This window comes from Mustela nivalis (genome assembly GCF_964662115.1).
Source record: "Mustela nivalis genome assembly, contig: HAP1_SCAFFOLD_44, whole genome shotgun sequence".
NCBI classification, from domain to species: Eukaryota; Metazoa; Chordata; class Mammalia; order Carnivora; family Mustelidae; genus Mustela; species Mustela nivalis.
Window position 1 is genome coordinate 318,144 of NW_028136546.1, and position 21,256 is coordinate 339,399.

The following is a 21,256-nucleotide window of genomic DNA, read 5'->3' on the forward strand; positions in this document are numbered from 1 at the left end:
AAAAGTCATTTATTTTATTTTATTTAAAAATATTTATTTATTTATTTGGAGTAGAGAGAGAGGGTCATGAAGAGTGGCTGATTATATACTTTCAATTTGGGAGGAGGTTAGGGATAGCACAAGCCTCCAAGGTATTTTATAAACAAGGTTTCCAGGACCTTGAGGGGGCTAGCTATTGTTAGGGAAAGGTCATTTATTACTATTTAGTAAAAACTCAGGGAAGAGACTCTTCTGATGTGTATCAGTGGGTATATGCTTGGGAGATGATTGCCAATGTATATCTTGAGGGCAGGGGTGGGGAGTAGAGATAAAGAAGTTTCCAAAGTAATTTTTACATGTGAAAGTAGATTTTCAGTATCCTGGGGGGTGGACTAAGAATGCTTTTTGCCCTGAGTGGATGTGTCCACATGGAAGCAGCTGAGTCCCCAGAGGAGCTTCAAGGACTTGTCAACAGGCTATGAGTAGTAAGGAAATCTAATTTCTTCTCTAGCTTTTGTTCCACACACATCACCTACATCTTACACCTCTTTTATATTGATAATTTTAATGCTTTGCTGGTATCCAGATGACTATATCCTTAAGTGACTTCTTATCTCTATTGAAACCATTACGTATTCTATCCATTGTATTCTTAATTCAACTAGATTACATATATTTAATCTATTAGTACCACTAGGTTCTTATTCTTGTTTTTATTTCAAAATCTTTCCTTATTTCCTTACATTATTTATTGGGTATATTTTAAATCCCTGAAATACTCACTTATTATATATAAGCTGTCAACCGTATTCTTATTTTGAGGTAGCTATATCTTTTTGGGTTTTAGGACATCATACCAACAATGCCAAATAATTTTCAGACAACAGCAGGATCTCCAAGAATTCAACTAAATTCTGACACTATCTACCTGAACATAGTGTAAGATTTCATCAGTTAAGGGATCAGTCCTCCAAGACTATCTCCAACCCCACCTCAGATGCCAGTCTCACTGTAGGCCCCAGGTTATTACCTGTGCTTGTGACTGAGCAACTACAGGTTGGAGGTCCCAGTGGCCTACTTCTTACGTTCTTTTAATTTGCTACAGGGACTCACAAAACTCAGAAAAATACTTACTTTATGTTTGCCAGCTTATTAAAAGATAAAATAGAAGATTTAAATCAATAGATAGATAAAGAAGTGCACAGGGCAAGGTATGGAGAATGGGCACAGAGCTTCTATTACCTTCTGTAAGACTGCCACTCTTCCTGCCTTTTCATACATTTAACAAACTAAAAGCTTTCTGAACCCAGTCCTTTCAGCTTTTCTGTGGAGGCTTCATGACATAGTCATGACTGACTAAATCATTGTCATTTGCTGATCTAATCTCCAGATCCTCTTCCCTCCCCAGATAATCCTGTATTGGGAGGAAGGGGAGGCAAAAAGTTGTGAAGGCTTTCACCAAGTGGTTGGTCCTTCAGGCAAACAGCCCTTGCCTTGAGTGAGGTCTGAAGGTCACTTCATTAACAGAACAAAACACACCTCTCTCACCCTTATCACAGGAAATCCCAAGAGTTTTAGGAGCTGTGAGTCAGTAGCCATGGTTGAAAACCAAATATTCAGATGACCAAAATATATTTCTTGTAAACCACTATATTACACTACATGCTTAAGTATTTAATTATGTGATCTTTTAAACTAATATTTTTCTAAGAGTATAAACTGTTCTGGCAGTAATCTGGATTGGGGAGTGATGTATTGCCAAATTTCTGTCGTTTTAGTCCAGGAAGTCAAAGAGAAAGAACAGGAGAGCCCCGTAGGGCAGGAAGTTCAAAGTAACAATGTTAACTACTACTACCTTTTCTTGATTTTTTTTTTTAAACAAGCAAATCTTCTCTTCAGAGTTGCAGTTTAAAGCCAAGAACATGCAGAATTGGGAGAAAAAATAGTTAAATTTGGAGACTTGCAGAGGTAGAATCAGAGTAGTGAAAGCCATTACAGCAACTGAACTAACTGAGGTCAGTCTTTGGTGAATCACAGAAACAGGTGGAGTTGTCAAACAAAGGAATCTTTGTTTACAACATACAAGGAGATCACAGGGAATAAGTTCCAAAGCCTTGACTGTTTGAACAGGAGAGAGATTTTTATTTAGTATTTAAGATGAATACTCAGAAGGGAGAGTTTTATTATCCCGTGTATGGTTGGTCATAAGGTTGTGGATGCATGCACATCCACATATGTATTTGTGCAATATGTATTGCATGTTCACCTGAATGAAGCTTGTATTCCACCGAGGGCAGAAACTTCAACGTTAGAATAAAGCAGAGGTAACTGTTGGACAAGGGAAAGGGACTCTGCAGGCTTCAAGAGCAGATAGAAACTAGATGGGGTCTTGGGCTCATTTTCTGGGACAAGGAATGCAAGGCCTTGATTGCTTTTGAAATAGCACTAGGAGTTTTACCACTGATTTATTGTCTCAATAGCTTAGGCTATTTCCTGGTCTGGTGGTGACTGTTAGTTTTCCCATTGCCTTGTTCCCTCAAAATCCTTAAGGAGTGAGGTTTTTGCATTTCTTTTTAAGAACCTCCCAGGAAGTTTTGGAAGAAGTGTGCTTGGGCAAGTACACAGGTGGGGTATAGATCATTGAAAATAGCTGGGGACAAAAAATGATTTTCTTATGTCAGGAAAACTATATGTCATCTTAATTTTCTGGGAACCTCTAATTCTTTCTGCTGATGTTACCAGCAGGCTTCTGAGATATTACTGATTGTTCTCTTGTACCTAAGGAAAAAGAAATGTAGAAAGCAAAAGACAAAACTTTAAAATCTATCCTCCAACTCATCAATTCACTGCAGCCACCTCTCTGTCTTTCCCTTTCTCTTTTTCTTTATCTTTCTCTCTCACTTTCTCTCTCACATACGAACAACACACGCAAATCATCTTAAAACAATTTTTAATTTTCCCTATACCATTTTAATATACTTGAGGCATGATCATTTTCTTAGTAAATACAAGGAAAAAAAATCTAGGATTCCATCATTCTGTGTGATTAAAGTATTGAGGAATTTACTTCCAATAGCACTTATAAAAACACATTTTATTTATGTAATATTATATAATCAGGTGCCTGCATTTTTCTTATTCTCTAACTAGTGTTATTTGGCAATTAATATTTTGTCAATCAATATTCCCCTATATCTGAATGTGTGGGCAGTGAGAGATGAGTTAGAGGCAAGGATGGTGAACACTCCCAACAACTGCAGACTACATATATCTTAAGCCATGATTTTCTTTGCAAAGGTCAACATTGATAATGTTCTAGTCATACCTCCGTGTACCAGGAAAGAAGTAGCATATTTCTTGAAAGACACAGCTATCAAAGCTCCATTGAGAATCCGTAAAGATGGAGAAGGGATTTGCAAATTACATATCTGATAATGGACATCTACTCTGATTATTTAAAAATGAATAAAAATAAAAAACCTTACTAATAACCAAACAGAGTATCCAATTTTACATGTGAAGGAAATAATGGAAGAGACATGTCACCAAAAGTATATGGACGGCTTATAGGCACATGACAAATTTCTCAACATTTAGACATTAAAGAAATACAAATTAAAATCATAATGAGACATGCTTACATATCTATTAGAATGGCTAAAATTATAAAGGCTAATTGTACTTGGTCTGAGCTAGATTGAGAAGCAACAAAAAATCTAAACTGTTGTTGGCATATATCATGATACAACCACTTTGGAAAATAGTTTGAAAATTTTTTTAAATGCAAAATATGTTGCAGTTACAAAAATAGCCATTTTACTTCTAGGCATTTAACCAAGAGAAACAAGCCCTATGTTCATACAGGGACTTGTATATGAATTTCATATCAGCTTTATTTTTAAGAATTGAAAACAGTGGAAATGTTCATCAATGTCCATCCATAGAGCAAAGAAAAATTATGATCTATTCATTAAAGAGATTACTATTCAACATCAAAATGAACTATTTACAATTGGAGATTCTCAAAGTAATGATGCTGAGAAAAGAAAAGCCAGGCAATGAATAGTATATACAGTGTGATTCCATGACTATAAAAAATCTAGAAAATACAAATTTATATATAGTCACAGTCATCAAATATATTGGTGTGATTTTAGGGCCTTCTTCTGTGATCCTATAGCTTCCTACACTTGCATCTCTGAGCATTTGTTACACCATGTGAAAATATGAACTCTTTCTCTTCATTCTGTCTTACTAGAATAAGAGTCCTTGAAATTTTATGGACAATTGAACTCTCAGTTATTAGCAGAAATTCTATCACACAGTAATTTTCCAAATATAAAAGCCAGAGTTTTACAATGACTTCTAAGCTTTTGCATGATCTAGCCACTCATTTAACCTCTGTGACCTCTTTCCCTGCTACTCTTCAGTCACTCACAGTGGCCTCCTTGCTATTCCTCAGATATGCCAGGCATGATCCAACCTTATGGCCTTCAAGATAGCCAATTCCTTTGTCTGGAGTGACCTTATTGCTGATAGTTCTGCGCAAATTCATCACCTTTCCATACCTTTGTTCAATTGTCAGCTTCATTGTAACTACCCTGATCTTCCTATTAAAAATTTTAACTCCCCATCCCCTGCCTAGCAACCTTGATTTTTCTCACCCTGATCGAGTTTTTCTTTTTCCCCATTGTACTCATCCTTTTTGAATGTACTATGCAATTTTTATTAAGGTTTATAGCTTTGAATTGTCTCACCCATTAAAATAAAAGTTCTACAAAGCCAAGTATTTCATTTACCAGTGTAGTCTGAAGTAATATCTGCCATATAATAGTTCAGTAGACAACTGGTAAATTTCAAAATAAATTAATGTTGAGAATATACTGAATTTCACAAGTCATTTCAATATTTATTTCCAAAAAATAAACTATGTAAAACATACCTTAAATTTACTTTCAAAATATTTTATAGCATATAATGGACAATATACATAAGCCTTAAAGAAACAATCCTATAAATAACCATTTCATACCTACTTAAAAACTACATAATACCACACTCCTAGATCCTCTCTGAACGCTCTAAAATAACCCTAAAGGAAATACATTTTTAAAAATAACATATTTTTTGTCAAATAATTTAATAAAATAAAAGTTTCATTCATCTATGTAGATCATAATAAATGTTTTTAATAAGCATGAAATTATAACTCTGAAGTGTGCTAAAATGAAACCACCTGCTAAGGGTGAGAGAATAAAAATAAACATCATGTTTCCAAATAAGAGGAATTTATTACCTTTGAATCAAAGCATGTGGATTTGTTCAAACTGGCAATAAAGGAATATGGAGACACAAACCATAGAAAGTCATATTTTAGATTTCTAAAAGACTTCGAAGTGAAAAGTATACATTCACTTCTCACTTATTGCTCCTACATATTCATGAATTTGAGAGAAAATATAGGCCCTGTGTGTCTTAGCAACTAATGGGATATTTTTTGATATTTACATGCTTACACATAGTATGTGTTATAGTCTTCTCTTTTACATGCTGTAAAAAGGTTAACTCCTTTTCTGCAGAGATCTGAAAATGTGAAACAGTGCCTGAGTAGCTGAATTCATCTAATTCAAATTTCTTGCAGGTCTAAGACCTATTGATTTTCACTTGACTGCCTCCTTTTTCATCTGTCAATTGGTTACAAATTCTGGTACTGAAGAGAATGCATTGGGGCTGGTGGCTCAGTGTGTTAAAGCCTCTGCCTTCAGTTCAGGTCATGATCTCAGGATCCTGGGATCGAGCTCCACATCGGGACATAATGTAACGACAGATAGTTTATATGGGAGCCCTTTGGGTACTCTGGTGGATGAATGTTTTTAAATTAGTTTTTCATGGACATGGGGAGTTAGAGACGAGAAGGGAGGTGGGGGAAATTGGAAGGGGAGCTGAATCATGAGAGACTATGGACTCTGAAAAACAATCTGAGGGTTTTGAAGGGGCGGCGGATTTGGAGGTTGGGGTACCAGGTGTTGGGTATCATAGAGGGCACTGCTTGCATGGAGCACTGGGTGTGGTGCAAAAAGAATGAATACTGTTATGCTGAAAATAAATAAAAAATTAATTTAAAAAATATTAGTTTTTCGTAAACTACAAAAAAAAAAAAAAGAAAAGCGCTCCCATTTATAGCGTACACTTTATGGTTCACAAAGCACGTGCCAACAATAAAAATAATAATGGGTTACCGTTACACTTCATAGAAAAGGAGGTACAGGGAAATTGAATGAAAGGAAATAACAAAGTAGGTTCATAAGTCAATCTTCCTTGTAAAAAAATTAACCTGAAAGTGCGTTTCTGCCACCTCTCTCCTGTGTGACATTTTATCGATGGGAGATGGAAAATAAATGGTCTGGTTAACCTTTCCCTCCCCCTCAAAACCCATTATTTGAAAACACAAAAAGGGAAGTGAAGGGAGAAATCCTCCCACTCCCATTCCCACTCACCTCCATAGCCACCTCCTCTTCCAAGAACCTAGCAGACAAGGTGCCAAGAAGTGTTAGGTACCAGCAGTGGTCTCAGATCTCATTCAAGAATCATGGTGAAAGGCATTCAAAGAGAGTGTGGGGGCACAGGGATCCAATTAAGGGGGACAAGTTTAAGGTTTGCCTGGTCCCCTAAAAACTAATGGCACTAGAGAAGATGAGCTTTGGGAACTATAGCATAATGGATACAATGTGTAAAAAGCTTCAGTGAGTCATGGTGGGAAGAGGCCAAGAGGGCAGCAAACACAGTCTTAGATGATGTTATTAATAGCACTACAGGCTCTAGATTTCCTGTGGTGGTGTTCTTGGCAAGACCAGCCCGGCCAAAGTGGATACTCTCAACCTGGAACAGAGGGTCTTGGAGATGCCAGCACGTGAGGTATGATGAGAGGGTAAAATGATAGGAGGTGTCCTTTGGAAGGACTGACTCCTTGACTTTAAAAGGGAGAACCCAAATCTGTAGGTGAAATCTTTCTGGCTACAAAGAGGGCCAAGGCCTCCTAAGGTCAAGGTCTCCTCGTCACTTGCAAAGATGTCGAAGAACATATTCAGACATTTCAAAGATGTCCTCATATCATTGGTTCCCACTCTGGAATTCTATCAATAAGGTGAGAGTTCCTCTAGTTGAAAAAGAGATCTAAAAAGACTTCCCTTTCTCATGTAATTTCTGTAACCTCCAGGACACACCCACCTCCCCCTTCCAGCTCTGTAATGAAGCCACAGCTGGTGCCAATTTGTGGAACTCCTTAAAGGCTATTCTCCCTTATATACCCCGGGACCAAGTTCCCATGCTCCCTCACCCGATTTCCTGCACTCACCTCCCACCTGGTGTGTTCACACCTGCAAGTGCCTTTTACCAACCCCTTTGCCAAAAGGCAGCCAGAGTGACCTTTCAAAGACCTATCAGTTCCTGGCATTTGTCTCCATAGAAATCTGCACTGATCTTCTAACAAATTCTCAGTCCTCCAAAGGCACCCATAATCCTCCCATCAGTCTATTCATACCCCTCCAACTGACTGATGCCTGTTCTGCCCCATCTCTCTGCCCTTCAACCACACGGCCTCCTTCTTCCTGTGGAGACCTCTCATGGCACCTGCCTCCAAGCACAGGTGATTCCCATTGATGGGAAGACCCTCTTCTCTCCCCCATCTCCCCACTCCAGTTACTCCCACTTATTCGTGAGCTCACAAGCCCCATGGTACACACTCTCCATGCAGCCTGCTCTCTCTTTTCTAGCACTGGCCTCCGTTTCTAGCTGTGCTTGTGTCATGGATGTCCCTCCCCAGCCAGCCTCCAAGCTCTCCTTCCCTTTAGCTCCAACACCTGACACAGTGCCTGGCACGTAGTAAGCCCTGGCTAGCTTCTAAGAGCCTCACTGAGGGACTGAAAGCATTTTAAAAATGTCACCACGTAGGCTCCAAACTGTAGGCAGAAAAAGCTTTGCCTGGATTGACATTTCAGAGACGTATTCGTCAAGTTGGATATGTTCACTGACTTTACCTTGTAAAATTAAAAAAAAAAAAAGGACCTCTGTATCGCTTCGCATCTACCAAAGGCGCATGTATACTATTAGACCACGTTATGAGCTTAATGGAAGGAGACAAGATGTTTTCGCTAAGAAAATGTATAAGACTGTTGAGGTCAAGTGGGAGGAAACAGTCCGTTTGTTGGAGCATTGCTATCTTACTCTATCACAGCCACTCATAAAAATCTGACACGGGGTGAGTCAGAATTGTCTGTCGGAGATGAGTTAGATCTGGCTCATGTTCCTACAGACATGAAAGCCAGAAGCGAAGAAGGAGGCTTTGAAAGCGTGGGTTGAGGAGGCCGTGTGGTTCACTGCGATGAGCTAAGTGCCCAGGGCCACCAGCAGACATGCTGGCCTGTGTCCGTCCTTTGTTCTGGGGTCCCTCTTGCACCATGTGGTGAGGCTGGTGGCTGGGAGCAGCTCAGGACAGGACCTGGTGGCATCTTACCTCTCCCACCCTCCTGTGGGCTCCAGTGGGCTCCAGTAGGTCCCAAGGGACAGCCTGCCTTCCTTGAAAAGCCCAGTAGCACTGGGAGCAGAAACTGGGGCCAAAGAGTGAGCACCCTGTTTGACAAGCTGGACCAGCCACCTCTTCTTCAGATGCAGGGGGAGCCCTGGCATGCTGACTCCTCCCTTCTCCCTTTCCCCTTTCCTCTTTCCTCCCTCTTTCCTTCCCCTCTCTCCTTCCCTGGTGGTGCCCTTTCCCAATGCCCACTTCATCCCTTTTCCTTTCTACATACCTGTCTTCTAGAGTTTCTTCTCTTTCCTCCCCATTACTTCCCTTCATCTGAATCTCCTCTTTGGTCCCTTTGTCCCTGCTCTCTGCTCCTCCTCCCCTTCCCTGGCCCCTGTTCAGCTCCATACTGAATGCAGGCAGAGCTGGACTAACATGCTCACTTGCTAGCTCAGCCACCCTCCAGAGAAGTCACTCTTCGGTGGCCACCTTCCTGACCCCCTGGTCGCTTCTCCACTTGTTCAGATATTGCTCTGAAGTCTGAGGAGGACAGAGCGGGGCTGCCACAGAAGCAGGCCAGAGGAGAAACCAAACCATGTGTCCACACTGTCCCCCAGCACTGCTGCTCTGAGAGCTTTCTGAGTCCTCAAAGGGTTAGGATTTAGGGGCTTCTTCAGAACCGGGAGTGAAAACAAGCATAGGTCAAAAGAAAAGCGACAGCCCCCACACAAAAATAATAATCACAAATGAAAACTATGTTAACTCTGAGTCCCAAAGTCGAAAAATTGCCTTGAATCTGTCACTAGAGAACACCCAAGGCCTCACTCTCTGGGTTCTGGGTGCCCTGGGAATGGCAGGAGGCTCCGAAAAGCGCGTGGGGGTGCAGAACTATGGGGGCTAGCCTGCCCGCTGGCAGGGGGGGGTACCTCCTGTGGCGCTGTCCCGGCCTGACCCCCTGCGGACAGGGTGTGGCGCAGCGTCTGGGGTGGTCCTGGTGCCCTGGGGTTGGCGGGAGGCTGCGCCCAGCTCCTGGACTGCGTTTTCTGCTTCAGGTGAGGGCGTGTCGTGGTGTCACTTTACCTGTGAGCAGAGGGTCCTCCAGTGAAGCCATTGGGCGGGGAGGGGCAGCAGGCAGCGGGAATGGGAACAGGACACCGTGGCCTCACGGGCTAGGCTGGAGCATGAGAGTGCAGGGGCAGCGAGTATGGTGGGTCCTGCAGTCCCGAATGGGCTGCAGTACAGCACCCTGGCGCTGTGCGCCCCTCCTTCCCGGCTGGGCAATTAGCAAAGCCCCTTCTCCCGGCCGCCGCCGACCCGCCCCCGCCCCCCTCCCTCCTGAGTCCTCTGAGAGCTCACTTCCAGCTTTGGAAATTAGCAAAGACCCTTCTCTGCGCTGGCCCCGCCCCCTCACTTCTGAGGCTGGAGCCCATGCTGGGGTGCGGGGCTAAGCCCTGGCATGCTGCTGCATTGCCAGCGCCTGCGCTGGGCAGCCGCCTAGCCTGGCTCCCTGAGCGGGTGTCCACGCGCAGCCTGGCTGCCAAAAGATCATCAGTCCTAAACGCCGGCTGCACTCTTGGGTCAGTTTGCTGGCTTCCAGTTTGCGCCCAAAGCCAGGAACCAGCTTCCCCAGCACAGGCCTGGGCTGAGATGCCTGCCTGGGATCTGTCTGAGCAGTCTCCTCCACTCCAGGCAGGGATGGCACTTCAACCTGGATGTTTGGGTTTTTGGTTTGTTTTTTTGGTCATTGGTTATTACATGACCTCCAGGGTAGGTGCTCCACAAAGGGAGTGAAAACAGGACGCCATATATAGCATACAGCCATTCTAGAAAAATAGCTTGGGGTTCTCTCGGGAACGCGGCATTGGTCCTTGCACTATGGTTTAATAGAAAAGGGATTATGCACCAAGTTACTTAAATGAGCATAGGTTGAAATCGTTTACTGAGAGTAAATATTTTAAATAGTTATATTTTAACTAAATCTATTATCAATCATAAATCTATTACACGAAGGTTACAGGCAATTTAAAAGCAAGAGCACTCTCTTCAGGGTTTTAAATAACCCCTGTCTGTCTTGGCACATGAGAATGCAAAGATAGGAAATGGTTTGTAAAAGATCATATAATAGCTTTTACTAATTCTATTTATTTGACAGACAGAGATCACAAGTAGGCAGAGAGGCAGGCAGAGAGGAAGATGGGGAAGCAGGCTCCCCGTAAAGCAGAGAGCCTGATGAAGGGCTCGATCCCAGGACCCTGAGATCATGACCTGAGCCCAAGGCAGAGGCTTAACACACGGTGCCACCCAGGCGCCCCCAGATGAAATACATTTCTGACTTAGAAACTTCAGATAGAATTTTTTTGTCCATGATGACAACTGAAGAAAATGTGTCATCCCTAAACCTAACCTTAAACCCTACCAACGCTGAAACCTAAGCTGACCTTAAAGCCCAAACTAGAACCCTGAATCCCAAACCTGGAATGGAACCCAAAGCCTGTACCTGAGCCCTGGATCCAAGCCCTGAACCACGAACCCAAACCCTAAACCAGACCTCCAAGTCATGAAACCTGAACCCAAATCTCAGCATGAAGTCAAACCCCAAATTTGACCTTGAACTTTATCCCATAAGCCCTGAGTCTTAAAGCCTAAATCATAAACTTAAAGCCCTAAACTATAACTCTGTTCCCTTGTCCTTCACTCTAAACCCTCACCCTAACACTAAACCCAAAGCCTGATCTAGAACTCTGACTAAAACCTGAACCTGAACCCAAATTCAAACCCTTCACCACACTTTGCATATGCACTTGCCATTGACGGATATTTGCAGTTTCTACCTTTTGATTCTTGTGAACATTGTTTGGGTTGGGGGCTAGGGTTAGGGTCTTGGATTAGGGTAGGGTCCAGGCTTGAGACCAAGTTGAGGTCAGAGTGTGGGTCTGCATCAGGGCCATGTTCAGTGCCACTGTTTGGGTCAAGGACTGTTGTAATTCCACATTGTTTCCAATTCATTGTTCCTTAGCTATTTGGGGGGAAGTTGGGGGGTATTGGGCTCCATGCAGCTTGAATTTCCGGAATGAAATGGCATCAGCTGGACCCGGGGAGGGAGCAGGACCTTCCACTGAAGGGTGAGCTCCCACAGTCCTGCACTGCCTTGCACCGCCTGCAGATGGCGCCAGACCCCAGCTCCCGCCCTGAGCCCAGGCTGCACAGGCACAGCTGGGACCAGAGCCCCGCCTCTTCAGGACCCACTGTGGAGACTTCTGGAGAATGTGGGGCGCCTCCCACCCTGACAGGACAAGCTGAGGAGGGTGTGGCTCTGCATCCACACTGACCGGACCCGTTGTGGAGGACGGGGCACACTGGCAGCAGTCCAACCTCCTAAGGACCAGATGCTGGAGGAGCTGAGGAGAAGCCGCCTGAGTGGACTGTCAAGGGGTTCGTGGTCTCAGGACCCCACAGAGAAAGGGAGCCCTATGTAGACACTGGGGCTTCCGTCGTTTTGTGTGAGGAGACGTGGCCTCCTGCTGTGCTGTGCACGGGGCTGTGGGGTCCCCCCTTTCAGGGCTCCGGTGATCCTAGGTCCTCATCTGTGTTTGTGTGCTCGCGGATTCGGTTCCTGGGGCTCCTCAGATGGTCTGCAGTCAGGGAGTGTCCGCCTGCTTAGGTGCTTGTGCTCTCCCCACCTCAGCCCTGCGGGGTCCTTCCCGTGTCCACACCCACTCCAGGCTTGCGCCGAGTCCAGAAATTCGGGAGCCAGAGTGAGGACTCTGTAGACGGTTTTGGGGAGAGTAGGTATTTTCCCAGTGTGGGTTCTACCCTGAGCACAGTGCCTCCCCATCTCCGTGTGTACCCCTCCCTGTCTGTCGTCATTGTTGCGGGGCTGTCAGATGACAGGTCTGTCACCTTCTTGGTTCAGGGGCCTCCCGGGTATCTTGCTGTCTTGGATGCAGGTGTAAATGAGATCGTTCTCCGCAGTCTCTTTTTGATGGTTCCTTCCGAGCACCTAGGAGTGCCACTAATTTGTGCATATTGATTTTGTTCCTTGCAAGTTTTTGAATTTATTAGTTCAATTGGCCTTAAACTCAATCTGCCAGTTATTTGACCAGCAGCATGGGTTTAATTGGGAAGAGCAGAGAATGGCAGTCTGGGCTGAGCAAGCTAAGGTCCCATCACAGGCAAGTGCGAGAAACAAAGGAGAGGAACATTATTTCATGGAGGAGGAAGAAGTTGGGAAGGGTGCTTGAAGGAATGTCCCTTGGAGAAAGGCAGGGTGATGGAGAATTCTCACCAGCTGAGCTGCAAAGCTCCTACAAAAAGTCAGGAGATGAACCTCCAGCTTCCCGTGTGGGGCCTGGAATTGGTGAGTCTCTCCTGTGGGGAATTGCAATGTGGAGTCTGTAATGGGCACTGAGCAGCAGGCGCCCCCTTCCAGCCTCCCCTTCTGGCATCCCCAGTCCACTTTACTGGGGCTTCCCTTCCTGCTTTTGCACAGTTCTAACCAGCTTGTGGTGGAACGTTGTGGAAAAACTGAAATTCCAAATCCACTGCTTCTACTGCACCTGAGATACAGGGGCCCATGATTTAATTCTCCCACGAGTCTCTTGCTAACATGTGTCCTCTCCATGTTGGGTGACCTGGATTTGGGAGGGCTTGGCCTCCATCCCAAAGTCTGATGTTCTCTCTGCTTCCGTGTCATCGTGCTAACATGGATATTTGGAAGATTCATTTCCTCTGTGGTGATTTCAAAGTGCAGTCAGCTTGTTATAGCAGCACAAATACGTGCTGTCTCCACACTCAGATTCCCCAGCCGTCATTTCTTTACCACGTTTGCCACTTCACACGGGATGCTTCAGTGTGTTTGATCCCACACCAGGACAATGTCCTGCAGAACCACCACATAACCTGAAATGAGGAGATCATTACAGAAACCATCCAAGGGTTAGTGTTAGGAACCAGGGACATGGCAGGGCTGATCTGAAGACCCCATGGAGAGCTGTCTGGGTGGCTGAGTTGACAGTGGAGGTGAGGGTGAGTGTCTGGCTCTGGCTTTGTGTCCAGGAGTCAGCTCTGTGTGGGTGTGTCCTCAGCTAGGCATGCAGATTTCTGCTCCTCTGAATCCTTTCCGGAGTTCCAAATGGCACAGTTTCCTTCTGGGCAGCAGGCTGAGTCCTCTGGGATTGCCCATGTGTCCCCAAATTGTAGGGCACCTACTGCAAGGCCTTTGGGGTCAGAATCTTGAAAAGCAAACCAAAGGTTATGGTTAGGGACCACAACATGGCAGGCCCGATCTGCCAGCACTCTGTCCATCTTTCTGGGGTAGGGGGCTGTCGAGGGATTTGTTCAGGTTGAGTGTCAAGCTCCAGGTTTGCATCCAGGGGCCTGCTGAATATGGGGCTGTCCAGAGGTAGGAATGCAGATTTCAGTTCCTCTGAATCCTTTCTGGAGTTCCAAATGGCATGGTTCCTTTCAGGGTGGCAGGGTGAGTCCTATGGTGTTCCTCACTGTCCCCAATCTCTGAGGCTTTGGAGCCAGGCCGTCGGGGACAGACAAACACAGGCTGGAGAGCTTTAATGTCAGAAATGTATTTTTGCACAGATCTGGAGGCCAGAAGTTCCAGATCAAGGTGCCAGCAAGGTTGGTCTCCAGTGAGCTTTTTCTTGTTGTTCTATAGATCACTACCTTTTCAACTGTGCCCTCTGATGACCTCTTCTCTCTGGGCCCCCAGAGGGGAGGTAGGGGGAGTGCTTTCATGTGTTACACCCTTATGAGGACACCAGTCCTAGCAGATTAGGACTCCTGTGACCTCACCAAGCCTTCAGTACCTCCTTCTAGGTAGGCCCTATCTCCAGATGCAGTCACACTGGAGATTAGGAATTCTTCATATGACTTTTGTGGGGACACAATTCAGTCCATAACAATTAGTACAGGAGAAAAGCCATGGAGAGAATTCTAGAGGAGTCACACGTTGATGTTATAAGGTAAGTGGGTATAAAAGAGCACCTCTGAAGTCCAATAGGTCATTAGAGCTAGAGGCCGACAGGAAAGTCCTGTACGTGCCACAGTTTTGAGTTTGATGCAAGTGCAACTCTGAAGGGAAGATATTTGGGAGGCCTTGGCCAACCACTACTTCCAGCCAGGGGTGATTCTGGAGGGAGTATCTCTCGGAGTGCTGCCTAGAATCAAGACTTTGGGGTTGGAAAAGTGCCACTTCCAAAGCTGGAGAAGGATGGTGCTGTAAGTTACTTGAAGAGTACTGTTCTGGGAGATAGGAGATCTGGGGTGTCTTCTTTGTTCTGCTGCTGACCAGATGTGAAAATGCAGATTAACTCCCTAACCATCTCAGTTCTACCACCATGTGCTGCTGTCATGTGTCCCAAGCCCCAGAGTTAGTTTGATCCATAAGCAGAAGCCAGTCTTTTAGTTCCCAATCTCTTAATCGGGCTGATCGTCACAATATATAGTGGACACGTGACAGCCACCGGGGAGAAGTAAGGGTTGTCTTCCCCTCAGGGAGAGTGGAAAAGCTCTAGGAGAGGGCATACCCGTAGACCAAAGGCAGCCAGTGCTGGGGAGTGGAGCCACGGGGAAGAGTGTGCTGATGACAGCCTTGTGGAGGGAGGGCAGAAAGAGCCACCACCATGACACTTGAGTTACAGATCGAGCTTGGGGATAGAGAAGGGATCAGGGCATGGTAGAGCAGCAGCTGGCAAAGTGATTCTATTGAGCTTAAGCTCATAGTGCCTTAGCGAATTAGAATGGGAAATGCCTTGCTATTTTCTGTGACTCTGTGATTGTGTGAGTATGAGTGACAGAGTGGGGACAAAGAGAGAGGGAGAGAGAATACATTAAATTTTAAAGAAGGACAATAAGGGACGCCTGGGTAGCTTACTCAGTTAAGCATCTACCTTTGGTTCAGGTCATGATCCCAGGGTCCTGGGATTGGATCCCATACCAGGCTCTAGTGGGGGGCCTGCCTTCCCTCTGCCTGCAGCTCCCCTTGCTTGTGATCTCTCTCTTCCTCTGTAACAAATAATAGTAAAAAATAAACAAGGGCGATACGTTATGTTTACTTTTGTTTCTGATGCCAGACATGGGTTCAGAGGATTGAAGAGGGAGATCCAAGGAGCTAGCCTCTCAAGAGGAGTGAATACCTAGTCACTGGTAAGACCCCTGGTCCTGCAATACAATATGGCTCCTGTGATCTGGGTCCTGTTAAATGCCCCTCGCCATCCTTCACCCGATAGTTTGATTCTTCATTGCGTTCAGTGTGGGGAACTGGGAGAAGCTATGACACTTGGCCCTTTGTGGAGGAATGTTAGTAGTATAAATAGCAATAGTTATCAGTTCTGGAGCACTTCCATGACTCTGCTGCAGGCACTCTGCTGTGACCTGGGTTTATAGCAGTGAGATAAACATAGAAATAGATGTGGGCTCTGTTCCCAAGAATCTGAAACCCACTATTCTCCTTGTCCCCTTCCCATTCTGTCTTCTTCAGCCCTTGTGCAATCCCACCAAGCAGGAAGCTTGCTTCTCCCCTTCCCTCTCCTGCTCCCCCTGCTTGTGCTCTCATTCCCTCTCTCTGACATGTAAATAAATCAAATGTTTTAAAAAATTATAAAAAAGGCAAAACAAATAACCATTTTTGGAGAGTGATTTTCTGAATGCAGTTATGGGCAGTGCTGGGTACTGAAGAAGACGCTCTGCTGACCAGAGGAGTGGGGAAATTACAGAACAAATTCCACAGGTCATTGAATATATCACATTCATCACCCCACCCATAGCACTCATTAATCTCTAGCCCAGCCAATATGTTGGTTATAAAAATGAGCTTTCTCCAAACTGACAGGAAGTTCTCGTTTTAGCAATGTAAATCATTCTGATCTTTATCACTAATGTGATCTAATCCTGTCTAGTAAAGAAACTTGAGAGTTCTATATCTCTGTAAGCATTTAAGAAAAACAATGGACTCTACTCTAATTACTTTTTAACTAACTTGACTTGCCAAAGGAAGGAGAAAGTAAATATCAGAAATCTTACCACTAAGCACAAGTTGCAAGTTATACCTGCCAAAATGTGGTTCAAAATATAAGTAACCAGTCTCCTTAGAAGCCTTTTACCTTCTTATATCTGTTATGTTGGGTAAATGAGTAGTTACTAGAATACAGCTGGCTCAGTGATCACAATTCAGCTTACCCTCAGAAATATAAATAGATTACATGTTTAGCCCGGTAACTGGACACTGATATAGAATTATTCACTGGCTGATTCCTAGATCAGAAACCACAAAAAAATTTTCTTTTTTATGGAAGTATGGCTGTTACAATAGTCTCACCTGTACCTCATAGTGATTGACTTAACTACTCTATACGTTACAACTCTAGATGTAACATTTTAATAAAACAACAATATCTTTGATGGTATCATGGAAATGTAAGTGCCTTGTGCACTTTTCTTAATGTGTATAATTACCTAAACATCATAGTAAGTAAATCAAGGCCATTGTCAAGCTTCCGTCAAGGAGAGTCCTTAACTAGAGGGATTTCCCATTGCTCTCAGGATGATAACCTCTGAGTTACAGGTTCCGTTAGTTGGCCACACACATTTGGAGCCTTGTGGACTTTCTGACAGCTGAGCAGCATATCTGTTTCAAGCATTGTGATCCCTGTTCTTACTGCAAGAGTGACAGTTGTCACTTTTCCTTTGACCCCTGTCTTTAGGAAAGTGTCTGACTCAGAAAGTCGAGTCAGTACCCCCCAAAAATATTTTCAGGAGAACCACCTCAAAGATGATCACCTGAGATACTGTCAAGAAAAAAAAAAAAACTGAAATTCTAAGCAACATCCATAAAAAGTATTTTCATGTTGATAAGGAAAGATTTTCCCCTAAATACCAGAGAGGCTCCAGGAAAGTGAGATTTTTACCTATTTTGTTCACCGTGTCACCAGTCCCTAGAAGAGCGCCTAAGACATCACTCAAGATTAGGTTGCTTTGAATGAATCAAATGAATGAATGAACTGTAGCCTTTGATAGTGAGGTAGTTTATGGTCCTTAGGCAAGAGATGTGATTTGTGTTGGGATTTCAAGAATGGGAGGTGCCGAAGAGAAAATTGAGAAGCTAAATGTGAAAATATGCAATTTACTGACTGGAGTAGTTCTGAATATATTTCAAACATAATTAAACTATGGCTGTGGGTCTATATGCGTTTTCATAATTTTCCCTTGAAAATGTGAGGCATACAGATGTCATCTCCAATGAATTCTCCTTGTCCGTATACAGAATCACCAAAAAAAAAAAAAAAAAAAAGGCATTCTGACAGTCTTCAGACCATCCACTCCAGGATTGTGACTCTTTCTTCTCCATGTTCTTTCTGACATCATGGACTTTCAGGTTGACCTCTCTCATCTTGGGTCCCACTCTCATTAGCTGTAGAAGTCATGCGATGTTTGTGATGTGAGGGTGGCAATACTCTCTGACTTTTGGTTACAATATGTCTTTGAAAGCCAGTGTTTATTCTGCTTTTACAGCATTTCTCCATTTGAATTGGCCACCTTTTAAGTGGTCATTAGCCACATGTGGCTACTAGCCATGGGACTTGGACAGCAGAGGTGTGGAAAGTCCGCACATTCTTCCACTCAAAGGATATTGTGAGTTATGCTACATCTTTTTTTTTGAAGTGCCTTTTTTAGATATTTAAATTCAATTAGCCATTAGATAGTACATCATTGGTTTCAGAGAATTCAGTAACTCATCAGTTGTGGATAACCCTTGGTGCTCATCACATCACGTGTCCTCCTTAATGCCTATCACCCAGTTTCTCCATGTCTCCCACTCCCCTCCCCCCCAGCAACTCTCAGTTTGTTTCCTATAGTTAAAGGTGCCTCATGGCTTGTCTCCCTTTCTGATGACTCCCATTCAGATTTCCCTCCCTTCCCTCTGATCCTCTGTACTACATCTTAATCTCAACAGTCAAGCAGTGGTAGTAATTCAGTCATGGAGTCATGCATATTCTAAATCTGATGAGGTGGATTCCCATACTGCCTTTGTCTCTTCTAGAGCGCTTACATTTGTTATGTTATTGCTGCTGCGTTCATGTTTCTCGTTCACTGAATGTCTGATAAAAGAATTAGTAAAATGTGTGACTGCAGAAAATACAATGGTCATGGATGATGAAGATTTTCTCCTTGACCAGACTCGAGTCAAGTTCCTCTGAGTCCTCTTTCTGTCTAGCCTTGACCTTAGGCTCCGCCCACTTAGCCCAGTTTTAGCAAGAAATCTGCTTGGTCATTTTTCAGCAATCTTCTATCCTACTCTTGATATCTGATCAAATTCCTTATCTCTCACCCCTGGTATCTTACCACTTTTTTTTTTTAAGATTTATTTATTTTGACAGAGAGAGAGCCTGAGCAGGGGGAATAGCAGAGGGAGAGAGAGAACCAGACTCCCCACTGAGCAGCAAGCCCAATGCCAGGCTTGATCCTGGGATCAGATCATGACCAAGCCAAAGCCAGAGATTTAACCAACTAAGCCACCCAGGTGCTTCAGTATCTATAACCCTTAATATCTGATCCAATCCCTTATTCCCAGGGCACCTGGTTGGTGCAGCTGGTTGTACGTTTGACTCTTGGTTTCTACTCTGGTCATGATCTCACGGTCCTGAGATTAAGCCTCACCTCAGGCTCTATGCTCAGTGAAGAGTCTGATTAAAATTCTCTTTCCCTCTCCCTCTACCCCTACCCCTGCTCCCTCTCTCTAAAATGTATTAATAAGTCTTTTAAAAAATTCCTTATCCCCTGATCTCAATAGTTTATGACCCTAGCCTTCCTTCAACAATATTACTGTCCAGATGGTTTAGCCAGAATCCCTTCATCCTTACCCTTGATGTTCCATCTTAATTTTACATTCAGTGATCCCCACCATGCTCTTTAGCTGTAAATCTCCATTTGTCTGAGCTGAGCCAGATTTCTCTCCCATACTATACAATAAAATCTCATCATAGTAGCATCCCTTGAATAAAATCTTCCTTACTCTCTTTAATGGGTGTCACAATATTTTTTTTTTCTTTAACAGTCAGGAGGGTGCTAATGGAGTACCATGACAAAAGGCCTAACTTCCTATAATGGACATTTCCTTGGTTTACCTGACAAATACTCTTTCTCTCTTCTAAGGAAAATTTCCGGTTCTCAGTATAACTGCCAACTGGCCCAGGGGTGGACAAGTGAGGCAGATGAGACCAAAATGAAAATTCTGTTGAGACACTGGACCTTGAGGATTCAAGCCAAGGACATAAAAGTGTTGGTACTCCATTATTCTGATGGTCCGTTAACTCTTGCTTTTTTGGTTCCTGTGTCTATCACTGCCCCTGCCTTTTTGAAGATAATGACCATTCATCTGAGTACACGGTTCACAGAATCCCTTTGCAGTGGCCCATGCGGGCCAAGGTAGTAGAGCATAATAGATCTCTGTAAGTTTTTAAAAAATGTCTTTGTCCCTGTTGCCCATGGCCATTAAAGACCAAAGGTCGGGGGTAGGGGGATATTGGAAAAGGTGAAGTTATAGTTACTCACTGATTTTTTGATTGGTAGAGAGAAAGCAACACCTACATACAGGGCCAGTGGGTGAGTGGAGGAAACATCTTTGGCTCTAGGAGGAATGGGGGAAGGAGAAATATTAATAATCTTTGTCTTTGGAACTGCCCCTGAAGACTTCCCCACACAGGAAAATGACCTAGCGTGACTCTCCTATACTTCGGCAAGCCCCTTAAATTTAACTGACATCTAGATCTGATACTCCCTGCTGGATAACTCTGATCATTATTGGATTGTTACTTATTTTATTTTAAAATTATTTTTAAAGAAAATTTTAATCTAAATACAATTAATTAACATATAATACTAGTTTCAGACATACAGGTTAGTGATTCATCAGTCTTTTGTAACACCCAGTGCTCACTGTATCACATGCCTTCCTTAATGTCCATCACCCAGTTACCCCATCCAGCCATCCCTCTCCCCTCCAAGAACCCTCAGTTTGTTTACTGTGATTAAGAGTCTCTTCTGAGGGGTACCTGGCTGGCTCAGTGGGTTAAAGCCTCTGCCTTCAACTCAGGTTATGATCTCAGGGTCCTGGGATCGAGCCCCACATCAGGCTCTCTGCTCCCTGGGGAGTCTGCATCCTCCTCTCTCGCTCTTCCTGCCTCTCTGCCTACTTGTGATCTCTGTTTGTCAAATAAGTAAATAAAAATCTTTTTTTTTTAAAGTCTCTTCTGGTTTGTCTTCCTCTTTGACTTCATCTTGTTTTATTTTTTTCCTTTACTCCCCTATGATTCTGGTTTGTTTCTTGAACTCCACATATGAGTGAGATCATATGATAATTGTCTTTCTCTGACTGACTTATTTCGCTTGGCATAATACCCTCTACTTTCACCCCTGTCATTGCAAATAATTGCCATTTATTTTAACTCGACAGAGAAGGCCACTAGAAACAGCAGGTGATGGCCCCAGCTCCTGTTCCTCCATGCAGAACATCTGTCAACACCTGTGGACATCTTTTCCTCCCCCCATTCCTATGAATGTTGCTCAGTTGTTACATGGCATGGACAAATGCTGTTGGCTGGTGGCATGGACACACTGGACAAGCTTGGCCTTCGGTAAAACAAAGACTGGCTTCAATTACTCAAACTGAAACAGGAATGCTTGGATGAACAAGCCTGCCAGGAAGTCCCACTGGAGGTACTCAACCTGTGCCCCTTCCCTCCTTGGACC